The following is a 19,963-nucleotide window of genomic DNA, read 5'->3' as shown; positions in this document are numbered from 1 at the left end:
GAAACAGGCAAATGACTGTCTCAGGGGCCCATTCCTCATTGTCAGACATATGTATGCAATGCTTTCACCGTGCATTGAGCAATAGGGATTAAAAACACCGCAGGTAAGGTTAGATGTCATGTTCTATGATCATTTCTTTCAGCATTAGGAACTAAATATACTAAACGTATGATACTAAAATGTTATTTTCACATATATTAATGTAATAAATGATTGCTTATGCTTTATAAATAAATCTAATTAAAATAAAAGCTTAAGTTTTGTATTTATCTTGTACCATAGAACAAGATTTTCTTTGTATTTCAAGCCCACAAAGTGTCCTTTGATCTCTATTCTGTGGTAATCCACAATGACCCCGTTCTTCAGGTGATTCATCATGTCCTCCCTCGTCTGTTGAGAGGCCATCCCGATCTCTTCTGCCGTGGCATGCTTCATACACGCTCTCTTGAAGTGAGCAGGAAGCTGATCAAAAGTATTCAGGCACATCTTGCACACCAGGGGAATCCTCGCGGGTTTCCTTTGAAAATAAATAATACCATCTGTGTATAGAAACAAGCTAAGACTGATTTCTTAAATTATCCTTAAAATTCTCTCTCATAGTTTGAGCATAATGATTTTATTGCATTTATATAAGAATTGCTCATTGCTCCAAAATAAATAATGGTTTCATAAAAAAGTGAACACTTACTTGGTCTCAGTCACAGACTTTCCAATAGAAGCCATTGTGGAGTTCAGCAACTGCAGGTCCTAGAAGTGGGGAAGGAATTTTAAAAGAGAAATTGAATTACAATACAGAAGGAATGGCTGAGGGTTCACTGAAATATATAAATATACAAATTCCAAAGACTGAGTCCATATAGAAACAACTACTTTTCATTTTCAGTATAAGAAAAAAAAACATTATCTTCCAAAGCATCATAAAATTGTCCCTTCTTCCAGACTCTACTTCTCTCTTGTAGTAGTACAGCAGACCTTTCCAGGTGAGCAGATCACAGAGTCCGAAATAAGCTTCCTCCATCAAACAAAGTACCTGAACATGACTCTGTCTTCATAAAAGCGCCCCTGTAATAAAGAGATTAAATCCAAAATCAAGAGGGCAGTTGCCTACTGAAATACAAGAAGTCATCAATTTTAACCTAGCAACACATTAAAGGCTGCATCTATACAAGTGCGATTCTAGAAATGCTCACCAGATTACGTTTTAAGAAGGAACTGCACCTCAGGTTCCGCTGAGATCTTAACTCGGATGGCAGGATTCAGAGTCCGGAGTGCGGACTGATGGCGAACGGAGGGTCCACATACTGTGGATCCCTCAGTGATCTTCCGCGTATTCAAACCGCCAGCGTGTGACTCCCCTGTCCCTGTGACCTCATTGGTCTGCTCTCTCCTCTGTGCAGCCGAGCCCGACTCACGGTAAAGTGAAAAAAAAGATGCCCTCAACGTGAGATTTACTCTGGAGCGAGGATAGATGTTACCTTTTTATCATTGAACAGGATGTATGTGATGTGGCGACTAGGTTCAATTTTGTATCCTCTTTAAAAGATTAAGGACTGGGGTGAGTGTGATTTACCACCCTTTCAGCTAAGAACCCGACTTGCGCATCGTTTAAGCTGCATTGACTCGGTCGTTTAACCCTTCTCCATTAGCAGGGTTAAGGTTAAAGAAAAAAACATTGCTGACTTCTTTTTTTTTTGCCAGCCGCTAGCGCTGATTAGCAAGGCTTGTATTTCATGTTTTGCAAGTTGCATCCATTTTAAGAAAAACAAGTCGCGTTAAAGACAGGAAATGACAATTGCATTTAATTAAGTCTAGCCGTAGGCGGTTGTCTGTAAGGACAAGTTCTGTTCGAGAAGACACAACAAAGAAGGCACCGCTGGGATTCGAACCCAGGATCTTCTGTTTACTAGGCAGGCGCTTTAACCAACTAAGCCACGGCGCCCCAGGAGTGCTGTCCTTTTGCAGCCACTTGGACACACCACTCAGACACATCTGCATTCGGTGTGTGCTCCGCCTGCTTGCTGAGCAAGTTGCCACCTTTACATACAATAGCAACATCGACACCAAGAGAAAGGATGACAAATGGCTCTTATCTGGAACTTTTCATGTCCAAGGAGCTCAATATGCTTTCTGTGTACAACAGGGCCACTGAACTCCACACTGGCCACTGAACCACAGCAGTGGCTTGCTGGCTTGACATCTCCCAAGGAAAATGTTGAAATCACATGTGGAACAGGAAAATGACCCTCGAGTACGAGGGAAAAAAAAGAAAAAGATCATCTGGAGCGTGCCAACCCATGTCCGGACAGCCCAGTTTCGTCGACAAGGTGGCTGAGTGGTTAAGGTGATGGACTGCTAATTCATTGTGCTCTGCAGTCATGGGTTCAAATCTCATTCTCGTCGCTCTCCATGTCTGACACATGTGCCTGTTTGACGTCGGCCCTCCTGTTGCTTGCTCCGGTGCTAGAGCTGTACATTTTCTAGCGGTGGCTGAACATGGTATAGTAGGCCAACGTCGGTATCGAGCAGTGACAGTAACAGTACTTACTGCACCCCATAAGAAATCGTTTGTCCCTGTTCAAAAGAGATTGTGCGATGTCCTGCGGCGTTCGTAAAGCAAACCTTTGACAGTTTGAAAAGAGGAATTTATTCTGCTTCCTGTGCGTGCAGTAGTTACAAAGTTGAACGTCTTTACACGATCTGCTGCAGTTTTCAGTGGGCGGGCTTTGTCAGATGGCTTGAAAAAACGCACTGTGTTTCGGCTGAACTCCACACTCATGAGCAGTGTCCTGCATGTTTTCTGTGTATAGCTGTCTTTTAACGCATACAGAATTCATTTGAAATCATTGATTTCTCCAATTAACAAGGGTCCCTTTTTGAACCTGCGAGAAGCATTCTTTCAATGTAACAGATTTACTCCGGGGAAAGCCAGCATGACATTGAGAGTAGCTCAAGCTTTCAGCACCCATATCGGACTGCGTGTATGCAGACACCACTCAGAATCCCCTGTAAGATTCTCCCTCAATTCCGTTTTTCAGTGCTTTAGCTCTTTCAAAAGGCTTCGCTTTGCTAGTCACAATCCAAGGCTCATGATAGCATTTGAAAACATTCACCACTGCGTTGGCCGGGAATCGAACCCGGGTCAACTGCTTGGAAGGCAGCTATGCTCACCACTATACCACCAACGCATGCCCACAGGAAGTCTGCAGGACACCACCAGAGAATGCTTTTTTTAAAAAATTTTTTATTAAACAGAATTTACAAATACAAATACAACAAGAGGATCAGAGTCATGTACAAGAGAAAAAAAATGCAGCAGAAAAAAGCATTTAACTACCAGAGGTAATTAAGTAATTATGTGATCAAATTGTATATTTTACACGTATCATATCTTGCTTTAATATTTCTCAATTATTTATAAACTTTAGTTTCAACATGCATGCGTTTCCTGTAAAAAATAAAACTCAGCACACAGTTTTTCTTTTAACAACATTTCGAGTACCTCTGGCATTCATGAAAAAGACATACACAAAAGCAAATAACTAACTCTAAGACTGTCTAAACTATTGAGTTTTTCAAAGAACCAGAACTATAACAGTCCTTAACACTTAACTACACCATTCCAAACTAACACTAAAGAAACACTAGTATATACTGGTATAACAAATAAAACCAAACATAATCATTAACTGAGCAGTCACTGGGAGCAAATCTCCTTCCCGTCCACAAAGGCCCTCGCTCCCACAAAGTAGGCTCTCCTCCCCTCTCTTCTGGCAGCTTCAACCTGGGGCCACAGCTGGTTCCTGGTACTCCTGTCCGCAGCAGACAGGTCCTCTGCAAACCTCAGTTTGTTCCCATTCAAATACTCATTCCCCCTCGCCGCTCGCCACAGCATGTCCCTCGCCGTCCTCTTGGTGAACTGTATTATAATCGATCTGGGGAGCACTTGCCCAGACATGTTCGCTCTCCCGAGCTTGTGAACAAAGTCAATGGCCGATATTACGTCCTCCTGGTCCGGCAGGGTCCTTTTACAGATACCCTTCACTGTTGCAACAAGGTCCTTATCACGTTCCTCTTTAACTCCAAATAATTTTAAATTCCATCATCGACGGTATCTATCTACATCGTTCACTTTCAATTCAAGTTCTTTAATATGCTTTTCTTGTTTGGTATTTACTTGTTTAAGAACTTTTACTTCACTCTTTAAGTCTTCAACCTCTTTAAACACACAGTCCATGGACTTTTTAAGACTTTCGATTGCGACTGTATTAGATCAAGTCATTTCCTTCAGCTCACCCATGCTCTGTGCCATCATGTTGAAGATGTTGGTCTGGAGCTCCTCCAGCGTCAGGTTGCCCCTTCCTCTCTTGGCTGCCGGGGTTTTCACAGGTGTGCTGGGCAGGGACTCCGGCTCTTCCTCTGGCAGCTGAGTCTCACTTGGGCTGCGAGCGCTCGCGTACGAGCGCATCTCCAGCACTCTTTCCACGTCCCCTCCAGCTGCTTCACTTTTCCCTTTAGTTGCCATCAATTTTCTTGTAGTGCTATACATATACGATTGAGGTATCTTAGAGTTCTCCTTCGAAGACCCAGCACTCTCTTTTCTTTTCCCAGTGTTACTCATATCGAAATTCTTAAACCTAAAAAAAATAGTTTTTTTTTCTTTCAATTATAACTGAAGTTTAAACAAGTAGTGTTAAGTCCTTATTTTTCTGTAGTCAAAAAAAGCAAAAATTAACATTCAGGTCATGAAAAACTCAAAAAAAATCCTCAACCACTAAACTTTACCTCCCACCTGAGCGCCATCTTGAACGCCCCTACCACCAGAGAATGCTCAAGATTTCGGAAGCTGTCTCCGGGACGTGCTGATTCCACACATCCTGAATAAATCATGATATTGTTAGTTGCTGTAGCTAGACGTTCAAATGAGTTTCATGGCCAGATGGACTGTTTCCTCCAGCGGTATAGTATTGCAGTGAGACAGCACGATGCCTGCAAGACTATGTCACGCTAAACGCCACAGATTGTGTTTGTCCGTTCGTGTCAGTCATCCTGCAGCCACGGGAAGTGGGACACAAACATGCCGCAATGCTTTCAAGACGTTAGGATTTGTTTGTGCAACATCCGAGAAGAGTACTTGTGGCTTGAATGTGAACTGTACGTGCCCACCCCCTTTCCTCTGTAGTGCATGAGTTCCTCCCGGCATGCCCTTCGTCATTGTTCTGTCATCTTGTATTTAAAGGGTTGTATTTCTGCTGCTGAAAAGAATCAACGGGTTTCTTTGTTCCCAACGGAGCCCTTGTCTGTCATGAAATTCTTCAAAACCTCAAGCTAGAAGAAGACGACAAATATGAAGCGTTACAGCAACGACATGCCATGAGACGATTGATAACGATTTCCATAGGATCCCCGCGGTTGCCTGGCAACCGTCAGCTTTGCGCAGTGGCAGTATCGTAGCCTGTGAGGTTTAGCCGAGGCGGGATTATTGCTAGTTGAAAACTTTTCCCAATACCCCGCTTCCGCCGGTTTGCAATACAATCAGCGAAAGCTATTTTTGACAGTCTCGTTAGAGACTGAGCAAGGTGTTTAAAGACAGATTTGGTCATGGTGACATCATGGTAGAAAGAAGCGAGCTTGTTCCCAGTGGGCATTGATTCGTCGAATATACGTATATTTACGGCGAAATTACGGCTATACGTATATATACGTCGCCTCGACGTATAATCAACGTCGAATTGCAACCGTAAAATTGACGACATTAACAAACGCATATATAACGTCGAAAACACATCTAACACAGTGCCTGAGGCTTTTTACTGTATGTATCGTGTGTGCCGCAACTAGGAGTATACGGCACTCTGCACAGTGTACGAAGTAAATTATTTTCGCAGCAATTAATTTACATGTGTATAATAAATATAGTAAATATAATAAATTAATTACTGCGAAAATAATTTACTTCGTACACTGTGTAGATTAGAGAATCTAAGAGCCGCTTTAGCAAGTGTACATTCAGTGTTTCCAAAACTGATCCAGGTTTACGCCGCTAGACTCTTAGACGTTTTTTCTAAAGAAGATGCTGATCTAACCTCTGCATTTCGTTTCCTGATAATGCTATTTCATGGTGCACTGGCGAAGACCCACCGGGATAAATGACTAAACATATGCATGGTGCAGTCCAGAGAATATTGGATGAACTTTCTCCAAACATCGGGGCGAATGATTTTGTACAGCTGCGTTTGACTGCGGGTGGTTTTAACAAACCCTTGTTCTCACGCAGGAGACAACCCGGAGAATTAAATGCTGCTGATTTTTTAAGCCACATCTCAGACCTCTTACAGAGCCACACAGAAATTCTCACCGATGACAGCCTCCGATTAGTGGTGACGATAGTTAGGAATATGCAGGGGGGTGCCCGTCGAAGATTTAAATCCGTTCTGGGTAATTGCTCAGAAAAAAGCGCACCTTATCGACTTACATTACACGGGCGGTAATCTGTGTTTCACCGGGAGTGTGTACGGTTTGTTGAATGAAGGTTGTACCAATGGGGAAATGTTACAGGGCGCTAAACGAATGCACAAAGAGTTGGGTTTTTCAGAGAATCAGAAAATTAGTTTGTCAGACATTACCGCTTTTGAAAAACATTTAAAGGTGGTCATTAAAATTTTGTACCACGACCAGGGTGATTGGAAATATTTTACAACGGGGCCCACACCACCTAATTCTAAAATACTTTTTGTTCTACTGCATGAAGAGCATTTTTATGGGGTTTTAAATATTAAAGCTTTTGTGGGGGCGGCATATTTTTGCACTAACTACCATGCGGCGTATAGCCACAAGAACGCACACGCCTGTGTTAAAGCTTGTAAAACCTGTTTAGATCCCCAGTGTTGCGAAATTGATGCAGAAATTCAGAATTGCCCGGCCTGTAAGGTCTTTTGTCGTAGCTCTCAATGTTTGGCGAGACACTTTCGGAATGCAGCAACGGGTGTTAGTAAGTGTGAGCGCAGGGTCTTTTGTGAGAAATGTGAGGTTTATAACCTCTCTAGTCACAAATGTAAAGAGAAACTGTGCTCGCATTGTAACAACGTGATCGACACCCCTGACACACATTTGTGCTACATACTGCCTTTGGACAACCCCAAAATTTCAAACAAGTACATTTTTTTCGACTTTGAATGCATGCAAGAAACGGGGACACACATACCAAATTACATCCATGCCCTTCATATTAACAATAAACGAAGCTGGGAATTTTATGGTGAAACTTGTCTAAAGGATTTTGTGTGTAAATTTATCGATAGACGTTTCAAAATCCATACATTCATATCGCACAATGGCAAGGGATATGACAATTACCTAGTAATCAGACAGTTGTAAGATGAAAAGATGGACGTTGAACTAATTAATCAGGGTGGTAAGATAATGTGTATGACCGTAAAAGCTCTGAACATCAGATTTATCGATTCTTTAAACTTTCTACCTATGAAATTAAGCAAACTGTCGGCCGCCATGGGGTTCCCCGGGGGTAAGGGTCATTTTCCACACTTGATGAACACTTCAGAAAACCAAAATTATGTCAGCCCGATGCCGCCGCCAGAACTTTACGGCGTTAACTACATGCTGCAGAGGGAGAAAGCCGAGTTTTTGGTTTGGTATGAAGAATGCAAGGGAAGTGTGTTTAACTTACAGAGAGAGTTGAAACGTTACTGCCAGTTGGATGTGGCAATTCTAAGAGAAGGCTGTGTCAGGTTTTGGGACGAGGTCATGAATATGACCAGACAGACACGCGTGACTGAGTCAGGGGCCGCCTGCGTTGTGTGCATCGACCCCTTTCAGTTTGTGACCATCGCTAGTGTCTGCATGGCCATGTTCAGACTTATGTTTTTACAGGAAGAGACGATAGCGTTGCTACCCCATGACAATTACCACCACCAGCAAAAACGATTTTCTACACCCAGCATCAGTGGCTTATGTACATCGAACACACAGAGCCCGTTAAAATCCAACACGCGTTAACCACGGCCGGTGAGTTCAAGGTTGGTTGACCTTTGAAAGCTCAAAGCTGAAATAAATGTATAAAATTTGGCTTGCATCATAGCAGTTGAGCAATAAAGTCTGTCCTAATTAAAGAGTACCTAAAGTTTGAAAGTACAACATAGAATAAGAATAGAGAAATGGCAAAACGATTTTGTGCCATCTTCCCCATTCACACTATTTTTATGTGCCATTTTTTGCTTATTCACGTACTATTTTAATCAAAATAATATTAAGAAAGATCTGTGTGTATTCAGATAGTATTATTATTGTTCATACTTACTCGTCAAAAGAGGATTGCTGAGATATTTGCGGATATACTTTTACGTTTGAAAAACGTGTCCAAAATGGTGACCAACGAATACTAGCAATGCATTGTGGTATATAACCGGAAAATATGCTGGGTTCGATATTTTCTCAACGTATGCGTTTATTAATGTTGTCGATATTATGGTTGAAATTTAACATTGATAATACATCGCGGCTATGTGCCCCCTGCTATGTGCTGATGTGCAATTTTAACGCATGCAGTTAGTAAGGATCGTACTGTTGTATGGTATTATATATAATGACATTATGGAATAGGATGGGGACAGGCCTGGCATCACGGGGGGAGGGAGGAGTGTCGCCCCTTCAGTTTTGGGCAAAAAGATTTACCTAACTTAATTTGCGCCCTAAAAAAATAGTTGTACTTGGTCAATGGTCAGACAACACTAAATGACACGAACAGTCACTCAGTCTGTTTGATGGGCAGGAGGGCTATCCGTCCAGGAACTGCACATATCAGTGTCGTTATTGAGTGTCAACATTACGATCCTGTTTGCTCAGGTGGACCGATTCCTTGCAGTAGTTTATCATTATACTTAAAATCTTTATATAACTAGGACTAGTTATAGCAGTCTGTGCTTTCTGTTGGTTTTACAACATTTTTTTCTTAACGATTCAGAACGTCCATGTAGCTGCAAAAATGAACGCTTATGGTACTTTTCGCTCCAGGCAATACAAACCGTGAGAGTGACGAAAAATGTGAAACTGAACTTCATCGCAAATACCAGATTGCTAGTCGTTATCTTCTATCATGAAGCACTAATCAATGGCATAGCTGCGAGATTTCATTTGGGTAGCTGCACCGTACAGCTCCGTTTTAACCGAAATATCACCCCCCCCCCTCAGAATTTCAGACGCCCCCCTACAGATTTTTCCCCGGGCACCGCGCACTGATGGGGGACGGGGTGTCCAGGAAATGGTATCAACTTTTCTCAAGAAAATAAAAATAGAAACTCTATAGGCACTCAAACATTTTACTGTTTTTTTTTTCAGGCAGTAAATTACGTAAATTACTGCTTCGACACGTAATGGCATTATAATCAAGTGCAGGAGCTGAGGGCTCTTGTTTTGTTTCGTTTTCCATGGCGTTCGTAAGCGCGCAAATCAAAGGCAATTCCTGCGTCTAACACGAATGTAAATGCTTTTGAAAGTGCAGTGTGGTGCAGCTTGTAAAATCCTTGTCCACATTTGTGGTTTGTTGATGTTTTTCTGTCTGCCAAAGTTGCATTTTGACATCCAGACGGGGAGACTTTATCATTTGAACGTGAAGCCAGCCTTAAACCCTCTGAGGCGTGTCTGTCTGCCGGCACGTATTTTGTGAAAGGTTTTTTTTTTAACGGAGAGCGACTTTGAAAACGTTTCCTCAGCCACCTCGCACTCCGTGTTAGATTATAGGAAGAATGCGGCGGCGGAAAGCTCGCTGTAGTCGTGGCCGAGTGGTTAAGGCGATGGATTCAAAATCCGTTGGGGACTCCCCGCGCAGATTTGAATCCTGCCGACTACGGCATCTGCCGCATGTCGCCTTGTGCCTGCGCGGCAAAGGCGAAGTGCTGCTTCTCCTTTCCTGGTACTATAAGAACGCTAAATCGCTTGGCTCTGCTGTCATGGAAATAAATTCTTCAGATAACCACACATTTTGCGTTCGCACCTCTATTTCCGGTGCCTTCATGCACTCTTGTACCAAACGCACGTTCCTTCTGTATGCGGAGCCGATCATTTGCAATTGGGCTGTGCCGACAGATCAGGACGAGCTCTGTCGGCTCAAAAGCAGCGCAGGACCTGCAAGAACAACAGAAAGATTAGCATCCAGCGGGGGCTTCTTAGTGAGCCCAAGATCTCATCAAGAATCGGCTCCAGCAACAGGACTGGGCGCATTGTTCCATTCTCCGACCACTCTCGGTGTAAACAAGTCCCTCCTGGTCTCTGCTTGAATTGCACTTTCCTGCGTTTGCTTTGGTATAACTGGCTTCCCCTGCATGGGCGAATGTGAAGAAGATCCTTAGTAAGTCATTGAAGAAACCCGAGAAGAGGTCGGAGTGGTCTCTGTCGTTCATCAACGATCCAGTCAGGCAGTACTCCTCTGTAAAGCGCCGTTCGTTCACATCAATTGGCTTTTTTTTGCCTTCATTCGTGCAAGTAGTAAAAGCAGACGCCCCTATTCTGCCGTGACCCGGATTCGAACCGGGGTTGTTGCGGCCACAACGCAAAGTACTGACCACTATACGATCACGGCGAGTTACCGATACACACGTGGCAGGGCGGAAAAGGCTGTGCTCTCTTCGTGTGACATAATTCGGGAAAGTCCTGACGTTGCATTTCAACTGAGCCCCAGTATACATCGACCCTTCGACACTCTGAGTGACAACTCTCTTGCGTGTTTTCTCATATTTATGTAGTTTGCTTGCATGATGCCCGGAACAGCAGGGTTGTGCACTCCCATATGGTCTAGCGGTTAGGATTCCTGGTTTTCACCCAGGCGGCCCGGGTTCGACTCCTGGTATGGGAACGTGTCAATTTTGCCTCCTGCTTTCCAAAAGATCAGCACTGTGTACGAAGGAGCCGCATTAAAACTACTCAACGTGCAAAACGTGCGAGAGAGGGGGCGCTTGTTTCCAGCCGAAACTTCTCGCGTGTGAGACGAGCTGACCATCGCTGCAGGAGGTGGGAGGGTCACTCTGGTAGACAGGGCTGACCTTCGGCAATAGGATTTATACTCTCCAAGATGATATTTGCACTTTCTGGAGAGGCGATTTTCTCCACTTCAGTAGCCCGATTTCGTCGATTGCGTGGAGAGGGCTGTAGAATGTGGCGCCGTCTTTCCTGCTCCGTCCATGACAGGCGTGCTGGTCTCTGGAGAGAGAGCACGGTCCATCAGCGCACCCCAATAAAGGCACTGGAAGCAGCTGAATCGCATTGGCGAAGCTCAGCGCTGGGCCGCTGGGCACATCTGACCACAGTTTCCGTAGTGTAGTGGTTATCATGTTTGCCTCACACGCGAAAGGTCCCCGGATCGAAACCGGGCGGAAACAGACCAGACTTCTTCTGTCGCCACGCACAAAAGGGGATTGGGGATTCGCCTAGCGCTGTGATCGAACAGACCCACTCACCTCTTAGTGTGGCGGGATCTGCACAGTGCATGTCGCAGCGCATCCTGCTTTCACTTCAATGCGCGTCCTGATGTACCCCGGTCTCCCGCGTGACAGGTGGGGACAGGTGACAGGTCCTATACTAACGAGGAAGACATCGCTCTCTCCGACCCCCGGCATCGTGTCCCGACCCACCGTGCTGGAAGCCGACTCGTGCTGTGATTCCTTTACGGAGCAGAAATGACAACCGAGGAGCCGAGAGATCATTTCAGCATTTCGCGTCTGAACGGAAAACACAAACGACCAACTCGGAATGATTTGCCTTTGACGCTTATCAAAGCGTTCTTTGTGCATCGAACAGACCCACTCACCTCTTAGTGTGGCGGGATCTGCACAGTGCATGTCGCAGCGCTCCCTGCTTTCACTTCAATGTGCTTCCTGATGTCGAGTCGTGTGCCGTGCGGAGGCTCTGAAAGCGAGAGCAATGAAAAGGTGCACGACGCTGTGTTAGAAAACAGAGAAGTGAAAGGCAGTCCTTTCTCTAAGGAGGTAAAAGAAAAGCTACTCCCCGTCGGGGAATCGAACCCCGGTCTCCCGTATGACAGGCAGGGATACTTGCCACTATACTAACGAGGAAGACATCGCACGCTCCGAGCCCCGGCATCGTGTCCCGACCCAGCGTGCTGGAAGGCGACGCGTGCTGTGATTCCTTTACGGAGCAGAAATGACAACCGAGGAGCCGAGAGATCATTTCAGCATTTCGCGTCTGAACGGAAAACACAAACGACCAACTCGGAATGACTTGCCTTTGACGCTTATATACCTCTTAGTGTGGCGGGATCTGCACAGTGCATGTCGCAGCGCTCCCTGCTTTCACTTCAATGTGCTTCCTGATGTCGAGTCGTGTGCCGTGCGGAGGCTCTGAAAGCGAGAGCAATGAAAAGGTGCACGACGCTGTGAAATAAACATTAATAAACGCATATATAACGTCGAAAACACATCTAACACTAGGAGTATACGGCACTCTGCACAGTGTACGAAGTAAATTATTTTCGCAGTAATTAATTATATTGTAGCGTTTGCAGGTTCTTGTTCAGAACTAAAGAACAGTGGAGACGCGATTAACCAAGCACTGACTTTATTTAACAACCACACCAAAACCGAACACAGGATCTACACACACATGAGGAGACTGACGAAAACGTACACACATTTAGGGTGGTAATTACCTAACAACACACTCTACTTTTACAGGACTACACAGGGCACTAGAATTACTAGGACATTATTTACACAGGTAGGGTCAGCCGCTGGTCATCGTGCTGACCCTCAGACTCTTCCCGGCTACCACTCCCAGCATGCCCAGCAGTACTACGAGCGCCTAGGGGCGCTTCCTCCTCACCACCAGGCGAGGGCGTTACACTGCCCCCACCTGAAGCGTCTGGCGTCTCGCCGACGTCGAACACCCCCCTCAGGCTGTACTCGTATTCGGCAAACTGCTGCGGAACCCTGCGCGAGCGGCCGCTGCGCCGCGGTGACGGCTGGCGATCCACGGACGCCCCACTATCGGCCGGCTCCAGCCCCGGCTGGTCCTCTGGAGCCTCCCCACACGGCTCCTCCTCCCGGGCCCGGTAGGGGGCCAGGCGGTCTCGGTGCAGGACCACCACTCTCCCCTGTGTTCGCAACCGGACACGGTAGCAGACCTCGCCCACCACCCCGAGTACCTCAGCGGGCCCCTCCCACGACGGCGCCAGCTTAGGGCTGAGGCCTTTGCAGCGGCGCGGGTTGTACACCCAAACCGAGTCCCTGGGCTGGAAGGCAGGCCCCCTGCAGCGCAGGTCGTAGTACAGCTTCTGCCGGACCCCCGCCTGTGTCAGGTGGGTCCGTGCAAAGCTGTGCACCCGCTGCATCCGCTGCCGCAGGTCCCACTCGTAGTCCGGTCCAGCCGGCGGTGCCGACCCGTCTCCGGGCGGCGGGCCGAAGACCAGGTCCACCGGTGTTCGCATTTCCCGGCCCAGCATGAGCGAGGCCGGGGTGCACCCGGTGGATTCCTGGACCGCGGTCCGATACGCCCAGAGCGCAAGGGGGAGGTGGCGGTCCCAGTCCCGTTGGTGCCGGGACACCAGGGTGGCCAGCTGGGTGGCGAGCGTCCGATTAAACCGCTCTACCAACCCGTCGCTCTGGGGATGCAGCGGGGTGGTCCGCGTCTTAGTAATCCCCAGGCGCTGGCACACTCTGGAGAAGACCTGGGACTCGGAAGTTACGCCCCTGGTCACTGTGTAACTCCTCCGGCACCCCCAGCCTGGCAAACATCCCCTCCAGCAGTGCATCGGCCACCGTGGGGGCACTCTGGTCCGGGAGGGCGTAGGCCTCCGGCCACTTCGTAAAGTAATCCATGGCCACCAAGACGTAGCGGTTCCCGGCCTCGGTGCGCGGAAACGGGCCCAAAACGTCCACTCCCACCCGCTCCATAGGAGCCCCCACCTGGTGTTGTTGGAGGGGGGCCCGAGAGCGCTCGGGGGGACCCTTCTGCGCCACGCACACCGCACACGTTCGGCAGTACCGCTCCACGTCCCGGTGGCAAAGACCCCAATAAAAATGGCCTCGGAGACGCTGCAGGGTTTTTTTACCGCCGAAGTGCCCCACACCCGGCTGGCCGTGCACCGCTCGGAGCACCGCCCCGCGGAGCGACCGAGGCACCACCAGCTGCCACCGTACCTCGCCACTGGAGGGTACCCGCCACCCCCGGCGCAGCACCCCGTCCTTTACCTCCAAGGCCTCCCACAGGGCGCAGAGGGCCTTGACGGACTTCGGGTGCGGGGCGAGCTCCTCTCGCGTAGGCCGCACTCCTGCTGCCCTCTAGCGGAGCACCGGCCCCACGTCAGGATCAGCTGCCTGACGCTGCGCCAGGTCTGGCAGGCCCACCCCCAGCGGCCCCTCCCGGGCCGTGGCCGTGGCGCTCACCCCCGCCACGGCGCGGACAGCCTCCTCACGCTGCTCCCGCCGGGCGCAGTGATGGCAGTCCGCGGCCTCGCAGGGGCGCCGCGAGAGAGCGTCGGCATTGAGATGGCGAGACCCCGCACGGTGCACGACAGTGAAGTCGTACTCCTGCAGTATCTCTATCCATCGCGCCATCTGTCCCTCTGGCTCCTTAAAGTGGAGCAGCCAGGTGAGGGACGCATGGTCGGTCCTCAACCGGAACCGGGTCCCGAACAGGTACGGCCTGAAGTGGTGGACCGCCGCCATCACCGCCAGCAGCTCGCGACGGGTCACGCAGTAGTTCCGCTCAGGCCTAGTCAGAGCCCGACTATAGTAAGCCACTACGCGCTCCCCATCTGGCCCTTCCTGCGCCAACACCGCCCCCACCCCCGAGTCACTCGCGTCAGTGTCGAGAATATACGGCAACCGCGGGTTGGGGTAGGCCAGCACGGGGGCCCCCACCAGAGCTTCACGCAACCGGCCAAAGGCAGTCTCACAGCCCGAGTCCCAGTCAAAACGGCGGCCCTTGTCGGTGAGGCGGTGCAGCGGGGCAGCGATGCTGGCAAAGTCCCGGACGAACCTCCGATAGTACGAGGCCAACCCCAGAAAGCTGCGGAGCTCCGCGACGGTGCGTGGAGTCGGCCAGCCCCTCACTGCGGCGACCTTACCTGGGTCCGTAGCCACCCCTCGCGATCCAACAACATGTCCCAGGAAGGTCACCTCCCGCCGCAGGAGCTCGCACTTGCGGGGGTTGAGCCTCAGGCCAGCACGGCGGATGCAGGCCAGCACCGCCTGGAGGTTCGTCAAGGCCTGGTCGAAACTCCGTGCATGAACCAGCAGATCGTCCAGATACAACACACACTGGTTCCGCGGGACCGATGCCAGCACCCTCTCCATCAGCCTCTCGAACGTCGCCGGGGCATTGCACAGGCCAAAAGGCATGACAGTAAACTGCCAGAGGCCCTGGCCGATGGAAAAGGCCGTCTTCGGGCGAGCATCGGGAGCAAGCGGTACCTGCCAGTAGCCGCAGCGGAGGTCCAAGGAGCTGAACTAGGTCGACCCGGTGATGTAGTCCAGGGCGTCATCTATCCTCGGCAGGGGGTAGGAATCTTTCCGGGTGACCTTGTTCAGCTTGCGGTAGTTGACGCAGAACCTCCACGAGCCGTCTTTTTTTTTAACCAGTACGGCTGGCGCCGACCACGGGCTCGCGGAGGGCTCAATCACCCCCGCTGCGGCCATCTCCCGGATCTTTTCCTCGGCGGCGGTCCGCTTGGCGTGAATCATGCGTCCTGGTGGGATGCGGATGGGCTGAGCGTCGCCGGTGTTGATCTCGTGTTGGACCAGGGCAGTGCGGGTGCAGTCCTCATCTCTCGCCGCAAAGAGGTCTTCGTTCTGGGCGAGTAGCTCCTGGAGCCGCTGCCGCTGGTCCTGATCGAGGCCCTCGCAGCTCCGCTGGTAGAGATCCTCAACGGCGCGCCTCGCTTCCACGCAACGCTCGGCCCCCGCCGCCGCTACCTTGTCTGGCCCCCCGGCCGACTCAGGAGCAGGATCCGGCACGCTCGCTCCCCGGCTCGCAGGCCTGGTCTGCCCCGGCGACTGACGCCGCCGCCGCCGCTGCCGCTGCCTCTTGTTCCCCCGGCTCCGGCAAGCCCGCGTCCCTCGGCCTTCGCCGGACCTGCCCTCCACCAGGTGCAGTCGCTCCCCCTGCCACACCAACTCCTGCCGGTCCAAGTCCAACCTGGCCCCCACTCGCTGCAGTAGGTCCAGCCCCAGAATGCAGTCCTCCTGGATGGGTGCAAGGTAGCAGGGGTGGCGCACCGTCGCTGCGCCCAGACGGAAGGCAAGCACCCGTTTCCCCCGGACTGCAGCGAGCTGTCCCGTCACGGTCCTCACGGTCCTGGAGGCCTCCCATCCTGGGGGGTTGGTGCCCTCGGTGTCGGGGAGGACGCCCGGCCGAAGTAGGGTTACTGATGAACCGGTGTCGAGTAGGGCCAGGCAGGGTTGGTCCTCAATCCGGCAGTGGAGGTACAGGCCCCGGCTACAGCCGACTCGCCCCACGGTGGCGTGAGGGGCGCCGGTTTTTACAGCGCTCTCCGGAGCGGGGGTTGAGGTGTTCAAGGGTGGCCTTCCCCGCGCTGAGCCGCCCCGTTCCCGTTTCCCGACGCCGATCGGGGAGAGCGAGGTTCGGGTGCCCGGCAGAACCGGGCTTGGTGTCCTCTCTTCCCGCAGCGGTTGCAAATCAGCGTGCGGGGCTGTTCCGTGGCGGTCGCTGCACGGGCTGGCTCCTCTTCCCCCTCGCTGGATTCCTCCGTCGCCGCCTCGGTCAGCCGGCAGGGCGCACTGCGTCTGCTGGCGCTGCCAGTCACCCCGAACACTACCTCAGCCCGTGTAGCAAGGGCCAAGGCCTGCTCCAGCGATGTTGGCGTGGCCAGCTGCACGTGGCGCCGCAGCTCCTCGGGCGAGATGGCCTTGAGAAAGGCCTGGAGAGCCATCTCCCGCTGCGCCTCCCGGGGGAAAGTTGGGTATCCTCGGCGGGCGAGGAACATGACATCCGCGGCGACCGGGCCCAGTCGCTCTCCTGGTCGGCGCCGCCGCAGGGCCAGCCTCTCCCGCATCAAGTCCGGCACCTCCTCTACACCGAAGCGCAGCTGGAGGGCTGCTGCCAGCGCCGTGTAGTCGCCTCTGTCCTCCTCCGGGACGTCCAGGAGCACCTGGCAGGCCGCTCCTTCCAGCGCCGCCGCCAGGTGGCCGGCCATCTCCGCCCGGCTCCAGCCATTCGTCCGGGCCGCGAGCTGGAACTGCGCCTCATAGGTCTCCCAAGGCGCTTCACCATCGTAGCGACCTGGTCGCACCCGCGCCGATGGGTGTGGGAATCGCTGATCGGCTCCGGCAGGGAGGGCATCCTCTCTCCGGGGCGGCCGCCCCAATTCTACTGGCGGGACCACTACTGGGTAGCCCTGGTAAGGGCTGTGGCCACCTGTCGCACCCAGGAGTTGCTCAGGCTCCCTATGTGCGACGCCGATGGGTTCTGCGTCTTTCAGCGTCAGCCGGCGCTTTACGGAATCGGGTAGTGTCTGCCACGAGTTGTTCATTCTGCCCACTTCTGACACCAATGTAGCGCTTGCAGGTTCTTGTTCAGAACTAAAGAACAGTGGAGACGCGATTAACCAAGCACTGACTTTATTTAACAACCACACCAAAACCGAACACAGGATCTACACACACACATGAGGAGACTGACGAAAACGTACGCACATTTAGGGTGGTAATTACCTAACAACACACTCTACTTTTACAGGACTACACAGGGCACTAGAATTACTAGGACATTATTTACACAGGTAGGGTCAGCCGCTGGTCATCGTGCTGACCCTCAGACTCTTCCCGGCTACCACTCCCAGCATGCCCAGCGGTACTACGAGCGCCTAGGGGCGCTTCCTCCTCACCACCAGGCGAGGGCGTTACAATATTTACTATATTTATTATACACGTGTAAATTAATTACTGCGAAAATAATTTACTTCGTACACTGTGCAGAGTGCCGTATACTCCTAGTGTTAGATGTGTTTTCGACGTTATATATGCATTTATTAATGTCGTCGATTTTACGGTTGCAATTCGACGTTGATTATACGTCGAGGCGACGTATATATACGTATAGCCGTATTTTCGCCGTGAATATACGTATATTCGACGAATCAATGCCCACAGCTTGGCATACAAGGGTTTTGCGGAGGGGTCTTGCCACCTGCCTGAAAAAAAAACAGTAAAATTTTTGAGTGCCTATAGAGTTTCTATTTTTATTTTCTTGAGAAAAGTTGATACCATTTCCTGGAAACCCCGTCCCCCATCAGTGCGCGGGGCCCGGGGAAAAATCTGTAGGGGGGCTTCTGAAATTCTGAGGGGGGGTGATATTTCGGTTGAAACGGAGCTGTACGGTGCAGCTACCCAAATGAAATCTCGCAGCTATGCCATTGATTAGTGCTTCATGATAGAAGATATCGACTAGCAATCTGGTATTTGCGATGAAGTTCAGTTTCACATTTTTCGTCACTCTCACTGGAGAGTATTGCCTGGAGCGAAAAGTACCATAAGCGTTCATTTTTGCAGCTACATGGACGTTCTGAATCGTTAAGAAAAAATGTTGTAAAACCAACAGAAAGCACAGACTGCTATAACTAGTCCTAGTTATATAACGATTTTAAGTATAATGATAAACTACTGCAAGGAATCGGTCCACCTGAGCAAACAGGATCGTAATGTTGACACTCAATAACGACACTGATATGTGCAGTTCCTGGACGGATAGCCCTCCTGCCCATCAAACAGACTGAGTGACTGTTCGTGTCATTTAGTGTTGTCTGACCATTGACAAAGTACAACTATTTTTTTAGGGCGCAAATTAAGTTATTTAATAACGTGGATTAAATAACTGGATGGCGTGGATTTTTGTCTTAAAGGAAACAGAAGTAGGAGATATATATATGTATGTATGTTTTTGGTGTTTTCCTTGTTTGTGAAATACATATACACACGCACGACACTAACATAAACACACCTCATAATAAAAGAGCAAAGCATTAAGTAGCAGGATTTAAAGGACGTTGAGACCCGAGAATCGCCCTGATTGAGCTCAGTGTGTAAGTCCACCCTGGAGCAAAAGCAGCGATGCTGGCATTCTGGGCATGGTGAATTACTGATCAAGAAAGGGGGTTTTCGAGGTCTCGTTCCTTACCTGTGAACAGTGTGGTGTAAGTCCTCTCTAAAGTCTCTGAGAGGCATTTAGATCTGGAGGTAACAGACGCCCTTGGCTGAATGAGTGCAGGAATGCACAGGTTTTTCAAGTGAAAGCATCCCCTTACTGTATGAGCTGTTACCTCACACACGACAAAAGTAAAAGAGACCGAACATGTGTACTAACTGATGGTTTGAGAAAGTGGTGGAAGGGTCCGTTTATATATCGGAAAAGTGTAAGTTGAAGGAAAAGAAGGAGAAAAATATGGGAAAAGCTGAGTTTGTCAGAGGGAGTCTGGGGCGAAGACACCTGTAAAATAAGCATATGCGTATTGATTGGCAAAAGCACAAGCATGTAGCTCCCACCCTGGTGCACGGCCGGCACCAGTGGTGGCAGATACATGAGAAAAAAAAGAAATTGGGATGTGACTTCTTAAGTGTGTTTACGGGGAAAACAAAAACCCAGAAGAAAAGATACTTTACTCGCTACGAAAGAGTATAAACAAAAGCGAAAAGAGGCAGTGCAGGAGAATCAGAAACTAAAAGAAGAATTAGTTCCTGGTCGCACTGCACTAGTTAATGTGTTATATCCTGCACTCCCATAGGGGAACAGACAGGCAGGAAATGAAAATAATTGGGATCAATTCCCACAGTGACCATATGGAGACGGGGGGTCTGGGTGGGATGACACCTGGTACGAGTGTGATAGAGACAGAACAGGAACTCCCTTCTTAAACAGAGGGTGCCTGCAGACCTGTACTCTCACCCTAAGTGGGAGAGGGCCTGATGTAGCGGGGGCTGGCGCT

The 19,963-nt window shown here is 49.9% G+C and overlaps 7 non-coding genes across 7 annotated transcripts; 4 read left to right on the top strand and 3 right to left on the bottom strand.

Moving 5' to 3' along the window:
• Nucleotides 1–1,865: 1,865 nt before the first annotated feature.
• On the bottom strand, nucleotides 1,866–1,939 carry trnat-agu (transfer RNA threonine (anticodon AGU)). Its single transcript has one exon. It is a non-coding gene; the product is annotated as a tRNA-Thr (tRNA).
• Nucleotides 1,940–3,113: 1,174 nt separating this feature from the next.
• On the bottom strand, nucleotides 3,114–3,185 carry trnag-ucc (transfer RNA glycine (anticodon UCC)). Its single transcript has one exon. It is a non-coding gene; the product is annotated as a tRNA-Gly (tRNA).
• Nucleotides 3,186–5,425: 2,240 nt separating this feature from the next.
• LOC138232890 (U4 spliceosomal RNA) lies at nucleotides 5,426–5,567 on the top strand. Its single transcript, XR_011187332.1, has one exon. It is a non-coding gene; the product is annotated as a U4 spliceosomal RNA (small nuclear RNA).
• Nucleotides 5,568–9,780: 4,213 nt separating this feature from the next.
• On the top strand, nucleotides 9,781–9,862 carry trnal-caa (transfer RNA leucine (anticodon CAA)). Its single transcript has one exon. It is a non-coding gene; the product is annotated as a tRNA-Leu (tRNA).
• A 657-nt stretch (nucleotides 9,863–10,519) lies between these two features.
• Nucleotides 10,520–10,591, bottom strand: trnah-gug (transfer RNA histidin (anticodon GUG)). Its single transcript has one exon. It is a non-coding gene; the product is annotated as a tRNA-His (tRNA).
• A 201-nt stretch (nucleotides 10,592–10,792) lies between these two features.
• On the top strand, nucleotides 10,793–10,864 carry trnae-uuc (transfer RNA glutamic acid (anticodon UUC)). Its single transcript has one exon. It is a non-coding gene; the product is annotated as a tRNA-Glu (tRNA).
• A 450-nt stretch (nucleotides 10,865–11,314) lies between these two features.
• Nucleotides 11,315–11,387, top strand: trnav-cac (transfer RNA valine (anticodon CAC)). The gene has a single exon. It is a non-coding gene; the product is annotated as a tRNA-Val (tRNA).
• The last annotated feature ends 8,576 nt before the right edge of the window (nucleotides 11,388–19,963 follow it).

This window comes from Lepisosteus oculatus, unplaced genomic scaffold (genome assembly GCF_040954835.1).
Source record: "Lepisosteus oculatus isolate fLepOcu1 unplaced genomic scaffold, fLepOcu1.hap2 HAP2_SCAFFOLD_64, whole genome shotgun sequence".
NCBI lineage: Eukaryota > Metazoa > Chordata > Actinopteri > Semionotiformes > Lepisosteidae > Lepisosteus > Lepisosteus oculatus.
Note: the sequence above shows the minus strand (reverse complement) of the source record. Positions and strands in the feature narration are given on the sequence as shown.